The 12,412-nt window shown below is 32.9% G+C and overlaps 1 long non-coding RNA gene across 1 annotated transcript; it reads left to right on the top strand.

The window, feature by feature from the left end:
• The first annotated feature begins 1,064 nt into the window (after window positions 1-1,064).
• Window positions 1,065-3,838, top strand: LOC127158304 (uncharacterized). The gene is made up of 3 exons (XR_007826118.1): window positions 1,065-1,335; window positions 2,658-2,822; window positions 3,015-3,838. It is a non-coding gene; the product is annotated as an uncharacterized LOC127158304 (long non-coding RNA).
• Window positions 3,839-12,412: the final 8,574 nt, after the last annotated feature.

Raw genomic sequence — 12,412 nt, 5'->3', positions numbered from 1 at the left:
TTCCTCTAAAGAAAATATCACTTTAATGGATGTGATCAGTGAAAATATACAGTACTGGTTAAATAAATACCTGTGCTGTTCTTATTTTAGGTGGGGATTTCAATATGGTTTTAAACAGTGATTTGGACAGGTTTCCCCCTAGAGCTGCTTCAGTTATGAATAATTTTATGTTGCGTTTTTGTGTTGTTGACATATGGAGAGAATGATTCAGAACAGGTGAAATTTAGCGGGAACCAAGCGCTAACAGTCCACACCTGACCGGAGCTTATGGTCATTTCTTCATAACACAATCGCAGCTACAGCTACTGCAACACTTGTGACTAAGTTAAGTGAGGGTATACTGCCACACACTGGACAAAGTAGGTAATGCTACTATACCAACTTCATACATACTAGATTAATTGAGGGCCTTCTGTACACTGCTTTTGTCTTTCTTATGAGGAAGACGTCCTCCATTTGTTTTGGCAATGCACTCAGAGAGATTTGGGTGAAACACCTTGGTGTTTATCCAATCTTATTATATAGCTATTAATATTTATTATAAGTGACTTATTTTGTTTTAAAGCCGTTATCTTTGGGTGGTTTGACTTAATATAGTTTATGTTATGCTAACTTTCATATTCATAAAAAAGTCTACCTCTCTTTTCTTTATTCAGAATTAACCTTGACAAATATGTGTAAAGTAGGCTATGCAAAATTCTATTGATCCAAAAGCAATAAAACTGTATCTTTTTATTCTTCCTGTGTGTCTTTTTAAAGTATAGTGTTTTTTTTTTTCTTTTGCTACCCTGATAATTTGTCTGTCTCTGTGTCTAGCCAATTATTCTTTTATTATTATTTTTTCCTTTCTGTTTTGCTTTGTCTTTGTGTTTATGTTTATGTTTGTAATTATAATTGCACTTTTTCTTCATATTAATAAAAAAGTTTTAACCGACTAGAATGTTAAGTGACTATCAAATCAAATCGAGAACGACTGGTAAACCGAGCGTGACTGATAACCATCTCCCTGATGTGCGCATGCCCAGTACTGTAGCACCGTCCGGGTGTCATTTGAGCTACGAAGAAGCGCTCATAGGTTGAGCCAGGTTGAGCCATAATAAATGCTGCTCGAGACCGCCTTCTAATACCTTTATAATACCTAATACCTAGAGCTTTTATTTTTTAGGTTTGCTCGCAAGGAGCTCGCAAACATTGAGCACAATAAACGCTGTTCCAGACCGAATCATTGCTCTGTATTGGGTTTGTCGAGCTCTTTTATAATACATTTTACCATTTTAAATGGGATGTTCAGCAACGAGTCTGACTGAATCAGCGGCGTCAGTTTGGAAGAATTAGGTGAGTGTTTATTGTCTCTGATGCACATCGAGTTGATTTAGATAAAGACTCATGTATATAATGAATCATCAGATAAGTGTTATGATGTATGAATGTATTACTCAGGTATGAAAAGGTTTGCGTGCTTTTACACCTCTTAACCGAAGGAATGTAGTTTATGGCATCACTGTACATCACAACATTTATTTACATCAAGACATCATTTATTTTTGGCCGATCATAGAGCAAGAGCAACAACTTTAAGGCGTATAACATTTGTATTTTTTTTATCATTTTATATACTTTTTTTTTTTACATTATCTTATGTTGACATACAGTGAAACCAAAAAAATATTTAGACACCACATATAATTTTTGATATATCAAAAAAAAAAAAAAAAAAAACATGTACACACACACACACACACACACATATATATATATATAGGCAAGGCAAGTTTATTTATATAGCACATTTCATACACAAAGGTAATTCAAAGTGCTTTACATAAAATATAATAAATATTTTATTTTATACAAATATATGTTGAGATCCAGTTTCAGTGCTCTCATTGGCTGACGAAAAGGCTGTTATGACATCATTACGGTCCGGTTGATTTGATTTATTTGTCAAACTGCATATATACTGGTTTTTATATTAGTTTTTATATTTGTATTTTGTGGCCCATCAAGTCTACTTAAAGTTAATCATAGAGGTAGAAGGAAATAGTGATGTAAGAGTGGAGGATTGTGTTATTGATTCTTAAATCAGTGAAATTTACATCTGCTAAAATATGTTTTGTGTATTTCTGCCAGTTAAAATGTAGTCTGTTTTGTACTATTTATTTTCATTTTTAATTTGGGGATTTTAACTTGTAATTTAGAGTTTTAGTTTACTGCTTTACAGAGCAATTTTAGATTGTAATGTTTTAATGTTATAATAAATAATAATAATAATAATAATAATAACAATAACAATAACAACAACAACAAAAACCCAAGAGAAAGGCTGCATGGCTGGAAACGGCTGATCAACTGAAAGCACAAGTAGCAACCTTGTTAAAATGTTCTCATATATCTTAAAACAAATGTCATTAAATCTTGGGTTCAGTACATTAAAAAAGCCTACAATGTTATTTATTTGATTTATTATTTAATGGTGCTGCAGTGAATTAAGAGTGAATAAATAAACATCAGACAAAATACAGTCAAATTTAGGGTTTCTTCTAATTGCACTGAGGTCAAACAGCTGCTTCATCAAGAACAGATTTGAGGTCACATAATATGATCTGAAATTGCTGTACATTGACTTAGATGACTAATTAAACTGTGTGAATTAACAGATGCAGACTGACTGTAGAAATTAATGCATACAGAAAACTGCTGGAGCATCAGAAACTACAGACCAGAAATGGAGGCCAGAAATGAGACACAAACCAGTGAATCACAAGAGAAAAGCAGACCAACACTTCTTAGATTTAACAGTATGGAGAGAGAAAAACCATTGTGTAAGTGTTTGTTCATTATGAAACACAAAATGTCACATTCAGACAGATTCATTAGACTCACTTTCTGCAGTCAAGATGAATGACACAAATGTGTGTTTGTTTAACTGACGTGTATTATTGATCAAGAAGATAAACTGTTAAATTCAAACAATGTATATGAGGATAATCTGAAATCTATATTGTGATTTCTAGTCTCAGACGTTCCAGACGAGCCTGTAAAGTTTGATTCCGACATAAAATCTGAGGTAAGATTCTCGCATCAAAACCCATCAACATGTTCTCAAGAACAAACAACATCACTGAGACACCAGCGGCTGAAGATCTGAACAACAACAAGAGACCCCATCACTTCAGACTACAGCCTGTTCAGCTCCTTGATCCTTTCAGGTTTTACAGACTCCTCTACATACAAGCTAATTAAAGACTTGAACATCATCTGGATGGACTCAATGCATCAGGATACAGTCTGTGATGTTAAAACACTCACAGTTTGGTCTTGTATATTCCACACTGTCCTGATGATAAATTCTTGTGAATATTTTCTTCTTTGATTCTTTTGAAAATTTAGAGTTTTTAATCTTAGTTCAATGTTTGTACATATCATGCATCTTCATTTTCATTTAATACATTTTTGCATTTCTGTATATTGTGATATATCTCTGGGGTTGTTTATTTATCTGTATATTTTTGTATAAACATACTTATATCACTGTAGCATTTATATTTTATATGCACGAATTGCTCATCATTTCACCCCATTCTAAATGGATGCAACAGCCAATGAAGGATAATAAAACTTTAGTACATTTTATCTGTATAATTGACATATGCAGAGCTCATTTGAATATTTTGTATTCATTCTCAAACCACCCAAAGATGCCACCCAACTCAACCAGGACTCTTCTTCCTACCCACTGAGCTTCTCCAATTTATACAATAAAATAATATATTGTGTAAAACCTGTTTCTGGCATTTGAAGCACAGATGATCAGCTCAAAAGCTTATGCGGACCACAATCAGCTGCAAAATATATAAAATATACTATGCAAAAATGAAATGCTATTTGTCATAATATTTGCATGTTGCATGTACTTGAAGTACAAGTAATAAATTAGATAATTTCACAATAATGCTGTTTTTTCTACTTCGTAGTAAAATAGTAAGGTGTCGCCCTCTACAGGATATAAGGCAACGAAAATATAAATGAAAGTATTTTACAGCAGCGTCAGTGAAATACACTTACAGCTTTCAGTTTATCAGCCAGTGCAATGTCATTTAAGAACGAAACAAGAGTTTCATAGAAATAAATACAGTGGAAGTTATTAAATGGGAAGTCAAACAGCTGTCTATGTTCAATCAGTTCTGCTGTTTTTGAGAAGGTTTCAGCCATTTTCTATATCAGACGCAAGATCTTTTTAGTTTTAGTTTGGTCAGTATTTAATACAGTATTTAAAGTACATGCTCTGTTTTTGTTGTGTTTTTTGTGTATTGATGATCTAAACATATTTTGATTTATTTATAGTTTCAGGTTTTAATCTCATTTTTTGTGTGCTTTATTTTTCATTTCACACACAGGATCTCTCCGTTCCTTTAAATTTAGAAATAGCAATACTGTAAATGAAGTGAATAATTTATGTTCTTACCAGAGACGTTCATATCTCTGTAAGCTACTAATTGAAAAAGGATTTTCAAAATCAGAAATTTCAAATTTTCAGTGTTTAACCCTTTCAGACTCCAGCAGCAGCTACTCATGTGTTTGATGAAACACAACATCAACATCAGCAGCTCATGAATAGCTTTAACAGAAACACAAGAGCTCAAGACTCACTCAATCCTGCACTTTATACCATATATCTACTACTTGTGTATTAAATGAATATGTACATACAGTATACATTATAGCATAACTTGTTAAAGGTTCTGATATTTTAGACAAAATGCAAAAATCACTATTAATGAGTAAATGACATTCACAGAGTTGAGTTAAAAGAAAGTCACTTGTATTAAATTTATAATTATATACAATATAATTTAAATATGTATCGGCAGAGCTGTTGGTTCTACCTTTGTCCACTAGATGACGCAACTGGATTCTCAAACTCAAAGGTTGTTAGTTTTAGGTACCAGAGATCTGAAGCTGAATGAGGATCATAATGTCACACACGAAGCATAAAGTGACTCTCACCACACACTGCATGTGATGCGTCTCTGGATCTTATTTATCACAGGACCAGTCTTTGTGTATACCTAACCAGGTTCACGAAAATGTGGCTATGGAAGGCTATTCTCACTGGAGGGGAAATCATGTTATTTTACATTTATTTTACAACACTAAAGTTAATTTACAGGGATCTTTACAGCCAGAAGCAATTCCTGACAGGACCTGCAGAACAGTAAAGGAAAAAAAAAAAAAAAAATTATCTGGCAGTTGTTTCAGACTCAGAACAGACGAAACTCAAAAGCAGATTTTTATTATTGTTTGCACAGATCAAACAGGCATAATGACACAAACAAACAAGAAGCAGCAGGCAGTAACTGAAAGTAGGTATTCAGAATAAAAAAAGCCTGAAAAAAAAAAAAAAAGTTCAGTTTCCAAAAAATGATATTCTGTGGCCACGGATTTGCGGGTCTTGTTTTTATGTTTTTATCTCCTACAGATGACTTGCAGGACCCTGTCTGTTTTGCTAAATTAGTTTTGATCTTTTAACCACCACAGCTTCTTGTCTCCACTGGCAACACGCACCATTTGTGTGGATTGTGTGTGATGTCGCAGGTAGCAGAGAGTGCAGGTGGCGATTGCGAGTGACGCTGTAATTTAGTTTCTTTTTTCTTGTCTTCACAACCTGGCTACTGTTGTAAAATGTTGAGAAATTCAATAAAAAAAAAAAAAAAAAAAAAAAAAAAAATATATATATATATATATAAAAAAAGCACTAGAAATCACAATATAGATTTCAGATTATCCTCATATACATTGTTTGAATTTAACAGTTTATCTTCTTGATCAATAATACACGTCAGTTAAACAAACACACATTTGTGTCATTCATCTTGACTGCAGAAAGTGAGTCTAATGAATCTGTCTGAATGTGACATTTTGTGTTTCATAATGAACAAACACTTACACAATGGTTTTTCTCTCTCCATACTGTTAAATCTAAGAAGTGTTGGTCTGCTTTTCAGACTCCTCTACATACAAGCTAATTAAAGACTTGAACATCATCTGGATGGACTCAATGCATCAGGATACAGTCTGTGATGTTAAAACACTCACAGTTTGGTCTTGTATATTCCACACTGTCCTGATGATAAATTCTTGTGAATATTTTCTTCTTTGATTCTTTTGAAAATTTAGAGTTTTTAATCTTAGTTCAATGTTTGTACATATCATGCATCTTCATTTTCATTTAATACATTTTTGCATTTCTGTATATTGTGATATATCTCTGGGGTTGTTTATTTATCTGTATATTTTTGTATAAACATACTTATATCACTGTAGCATTTATATTTTATATGCACGAATTGCTCATCATTTCACCCCATTCTAAATGGATGCAACAGCCAATGAAGGATAATAAAACTTTAGTACATTTTATCTGTATAATTGACATATGCAGAGCTCATTTGAATATTTTGTATTCATTCTCAAACCACCCAAAGATGCCACCCAACTCAACCAGGACTCTTCTTCCTACCCACTGAGCTTCTCCAATTTATACAATAAAATAATATATTGTGTAAAACCTGTTTCTGGCATTTGAAGCACAGATGATCAGCTCAAAAGCTTATGCGGACCACAATCAGCTGCAAAATATATAAAATATACTATGCAAAAATGAAATGCTATTTGTCATAATATTTGCATGTTGCATGTACTTGAAGTACAAGTAATAAATTAGATAATTTCACAATAATGCTGTTTTTTCTACTTCGTAGTAAAATAGTAAGGTGTCGCCCTCTACAGGATATAAGGCAACGAAAATATAAATGAAAGTATTTTACAGCAGCGTCAGTGAAATACACTTACAGCTTTCAGTTTATCAGCCAGTGCAATGTCATTTAAGAACGAAACAAGAGTTTCATAGAAATAAATACAGTGGAAGTTATTAAATGGGAAGTCAAACAGCTGTCTATGTTCAATCAGTTCTGCTGTTTTTGAGAAGGTTTCAGCCATTTTCTATATCAGACGCAAGATCTTTTTAGTTTTAGTTTGGTCAGTATTTAATACAGTATTTAAAGTACATGCTCTGTTTTTGTTGTGTTTTTTGTGTATTGATGATCTAAACATATTTTGATTTATTTATAGTTTCAGGTTTTAATCTCATTTTTTGTGTGCTTTATTTTTCATTTCACACACAGGATCTCTCCGTTCCTTTAAATTTAGAAATAGCAATACTGTAAATGAAGTGAATAATTTATGTTCTTACCAGAGACGTTCATATCTCTGTAAGCTACTAATTGAAAAAGGATTTTCAAAATCAGAAATTTCAAATTTTCAGTGTTTAACCCTTTCAGACTCCAGCAGCAGCTACTCATGTGTTTGATGAAACACAACATCAACATCAGCAGCTCATGAATAGCTTTAACAGAAACACAAGAGCTCAAGACTCACTCAATCCTGCACTTTATACCATATATCTACTACTTGTGTATTAAATGAATATGTACATACAGTATACATTATAGCATAACTTGTTAAAGGTTCTGATATTTTAGACAAAATGCAAAAATCACTATTAATGAGTAAATGACATTCACAGAGTTGAGTTAAAAGAAAGTCACTTGTATTAAATTTATAATTATATACAATATAATTTAAATATGTATCGGCAGAGCTGTTGGTTCTACCTTTGTCCACTAGATGACGCAACTGGATTCTCAAACTCAAAGGTTGTTAGTTTTAGGTACCAGAGATCTGAAGCTGAATGAGGATCATAATGTCACACACGAAGCATAAAGTGACTCTCACCACACACTGCATGTGATGCGTCTCTGGATCTTATTTATCACAGGACCAGTCTTTGTGTATACCTAACCAGGTTCACGAAAATGTGGCTATGGAAGGCTATTCTCACTGGAGGGGAAATCATGTTATTTTACATTTATTTTACAACACTAAAGTTAATTTACAGGGATCTTTACAGCCAGAAGCAATTCCTGACAGGACCTGCAGAACAGTAAAGGAAAAAAAAAAAAAAAAATTATCTGGCAGTTGTTTCAGACTCAGAACAGACGAAACTCAAAAGCAGATTTTTATTATTGTTTGCACAGATCAAACAGGCATAATGACACAAACAAACAAGAAGCAGCAGGCAGTAACTGAAAGTAGGTATTCAGAATAAAAAAAGCCTGAAAAAAAAAAAAAAAGTTCAGTTTCCAAAAAATGATATTCTGTGGCCACGGATTTGCGGGTCTTGTTTTTATGTTTTTATCTCCTACAGATGACTTGCAGGACCCTGTCTGTTTTGCTAAATTAGTTTTGATCTTTTAACCACCACAGCTTCTTGTCTCCACTGGCAACACGCACCATTTGTGTGGATTGTGTGTGATGTCGCAGGTAGCAGAGAGTGCAGGTGGCGATTGCGAGTGACGCTGTAATTTAGTTTCTTTTTTCTTGTCTTCACAACCTGGCTACTGTTGTAAAATGTTGAGAAATTCAATAAAAAAAAAAAAAAAAAAAAAAAAAAATATATATATATATATATATATATATATATATATATATAATAATAATAATAATATATATATATATATATATATATATATATATATATAATAATAATAATAATAATATATATATATATATATATATATATATATATATATATATATATATATATAAAGTAAAAAATAAAATAGACTGCAAATGACGTCACTTGCGGAAGTGCAGGCGTCTGAGAGAGCAGGTGCATGTCTGCAGCCAGACACTATTGGGGGCTTTTGTGCCTGTCATTTCTTTACCAGTTTAAAAAACCACTGTAAAACCACTGTAAGCTTTTCATGTCAGTTTGAGAATGTATACATGTTTTTTTTTGTTTGTTTGTTTGTTTGTTTTTTTTAAACGCCCACAAAACCAACACTTGTAACTGTCATTTCCTTTTTTTTCAAACCACAAAGCTTTTATTCACAAAACACCCTATGAATAAAAGTAGCTGCTAACTTGTCAACTTAGGAGAAACTCCTGTTAAATTAAATCCATTTGCCAAAAAAAGGAAGAAAAAGAAAATCAAATATGATGAAAAGAGTACCTTACTAACAGTCTAATCAAACAGCAGATGCTGTAAATTAAAAAAATGAATTCAGAGATCAATGGTAACCAGAACTAAATGTGATCCAGACAGAGCTGCTCCGTAAAGGAGAGATCCTTATATGCAGTCATTTATCATGTTATAAATATTCATATTTAGAGATCATATGTGGATCAGACGACTGACCTAGTATCAGATTCCATCATTGAATCTTTATCCATCTAATCATATTCATTAGTGAACATTTTTTAAATCACCTTTGGAAAAATGGCCATGGCTGATTAAAAAAAAAAAATTATAAAAAAAATTAAAAAATGAGTTGGCATGAGTGAGTCCTGTATTGCGTTGTTCAAGTGGATGGTATTTCAGGGTCAAATGAATCGATTGAACACCAACAAAGGAGTAAAATATTTCATTATTTTACAGAAAAGGAAATTTTGTATGTGAAATATCATGCATGTACACTGAACACCATGATATAATATAAAATACAAATAAAAACACAAAACAGTCAGAAAATACAGAGCATGAGGGAAACTGAAGAGTGTACAGAAAGGAGACTCTTCTTCAGCAGGATTCGGTCAATAAACTGTTACTGCTGTGGTCATGGAGCAGAACAGCAAGACCATCACAGACAAAAGATTCAGTTACCGTGATTAATCAAGTTTAACCTGGCTGTTGAAATGAGTTTCACTCAAAAAGTCAATTGTATATCATATTATTAGGACACGCTTTTGCAGCATCACAGAGAAATTTGCATTTAACATAAATAGTGATGTGTGACATTAAAACTCCTCAGTGAACAAATAAAATTTGTTCATTAAGTAAATCTTGTTTAAAATAAGTATGAATTGATTTGCAGTAATTTGTGTATCATTTGCCACAAATTAAATTACTATACTGTATATCAGAATTACATCAGCCACTGGTTCTCTAGATATCAGTGTCTCGTCATAAAAAAAATATACAGGAAAAACACCACACAGGATATAGTGCACATCAGCTTCTAAAAAAAAATGCTCTCAACTTCAAACAGACCAGCAGCAGAGACCTCAGAGCACCGGGGATCCAACATTTCAGCTCATCACAAGGTAAATGACAGTCTTAATCTTTAATTGTGTTGTAAAGAGCTTTTTATCATGAATTCTGGGCATATTCGGTTTGTATTATAATGAAAAGAAATTAAACTCTAAATTGTATCAGGTTATAGTAAACATTGCTCACAGCTTAAAATTCAAATAATGTGTTGTTTCAGCGTAAAAGTACGTGTTCATGCTTGACTTGAACTCTATTGAGATAATGTCAGTTTAGTTTACTTAAGCTGGATTTTTAAGTTGTTATAACTAAGGTTAGCAGAAAATTACTGTCTAAAATAAAATGCTATTAAAACAAAGCTAAACACAAACTCTAGAACTCTAAGCTCTAGTCTCTCATTCTTGTTTTGTAAAAACATTTTGCAAATGAAAACAGTGTACAATGCTAACTGTTGTTAGTGTTTTCAGGTCATTGTTTTATGAGTGAGTGGTTGTTGGGTGAAAACCTTTACTAGTTTGATAAAAGAATGAGGTGAGTTGAGACTGTAGGAAGTGTTTTAGTAGTTTTAATGGATTCTGAAGGTGAAATTCACTGCTGTGCTAAGATGAAAGTTAAATAAGGGTGTAGGTTTGACATTGTGAGGACATAACAGCAGATGACCCCCAAAGTGAAATTGAAATGTAAACCTGTATTACACAATAAATCACTGATAAATGTCAAACTTCATTTTAACTCTGAATTGTTTTTGCAACAGACATGTGTGGCAGAACTTCAATGGAGCATCATGGGAAAACCACAGAATGATCAGCAAAGAGAACAAGAGCCAATCTACTGAACCAGGACAGAAACAGAGCAACATACAAGTGAAAATTAAAAGAATGCAATGAAAGGAAGCACACAGTAAACTTCTGGAACATCAGAATGCACAGAAGAGCAGAAACCAACAGGACAGAGAGAAAAATGGAGGATAGAAAGGAAACACAAACCAGAGGATCACAAGAGAAAAGCAGACAGAGACTTAGACGAAATAGTATGAAGATAAAGCCAAACTGTGAGTGTTTGCTCCTTGTGGAACTTCTAGTCTTGCTATAGATTTACTGTTATTTTCTGTTTATTTACTCCTGTCATAAAGTGTCACATTAAAACAGATTCAAGACTTTCTGCAGTCACAGATAAATGTTTACACGTGTGATTTTGTGCAGACAGAATGTAATACAAACTGAAAAGATTAAAATCCAGAACAATGAGAATAATCAGATTTTTTTGTGATTTGTAGTTTCAGGTGATCCAGACAGACATGTAAAGTTGAATTCTGATGTTCTCAAAAACACACAACATCAGTGACGTTCAGATACGGACTAAACATCATCATCATCATCATCATCATCATCATCCAGACTACAGTCTGTTCAGATTTTACAGACTCATCTGATCACAAACAAACAGACTTGAACAGTTTGTTTCTCAGATCTGTGTCTCAATACATTCTGCACATCACAGTTTCCCTGCATCTGAAAGTGAACATTTGTACAATAATAAAGCAGTTCAGTGTCTTCAGTTCACTGGACAACAACCACGGCTCATCTGGACAGATGTCAAAATATTCATCCATTATAAAACACAGAGCTCTATAAACTCAATCAATAATCATAAATGTGTTCAGCAACTCAACAGATATTTTAAGGTGTTTCTGCTCATGAAGTGAATGGAATATCCAGTATTAAAATTAAGCAGATAGCGCCACCCTCAGGCTGATGAACTCAATGACACTGAAGCGCTGCTGAATCTTCATCTGCATGTTCAGAATCAGTAACCAGACATTACACCAGACTAAAGATTGAATCAGCCTCTTATGAACACTTCAGATGAACACAACACTGAGACATGATGCTGACTCCTGAGAGGTCTCAATCAGCATAAAACTGACCAATATACTTCATATTGTCATCATCAGAATCACATCATATAATCAGATCTTTAATGTGTTTATCATGTGATATTAACTAACTGTATATTTCTGCCATGTGGACATAACTTTGACTCAGTCACTTCTGATAACAGATATAGAAATGTACATTTTTTGTGAAGCTGCTTTGAAACAATGTGTATTATCATACAAATAAATGTAAATGGGGACAATAAATAAATTCGCAAAAATAAACCAAATCCAGATTTATATTATTATATTTATCAATCAGATAAAGTGGCTGTGTTGATCTTTGACTCCTGTAATACAGTGACGTGTGATCATCAGAATCGCAACAGAGTTAAAGATAAACAAATACATATGAAAGTATTTTACAA

Source organism: Labeo rohita, unplaced genomic scaffold (assembly GCF_022985175.1).
Source record: "Labeo rohita strain BAU-BD-2019 unplaced genomic scaffold, IGBB_LRoh.1.0 scaffold_144, whole genome shotgun sequence".
In the NCBI taxonomy this organism is placed as follows: domain Eukaryota; kingdom Metazoa; phylum Chordata; class Actinopteri; order Cypriniformes; family Cyprinidae; genus Labeo; species Labeo rohita.
The sequence above is the reverse complement of the archived record's forward strand: the minus strand, read 5'-3'. Positions and strand labels throughout refer to the sequence as shown.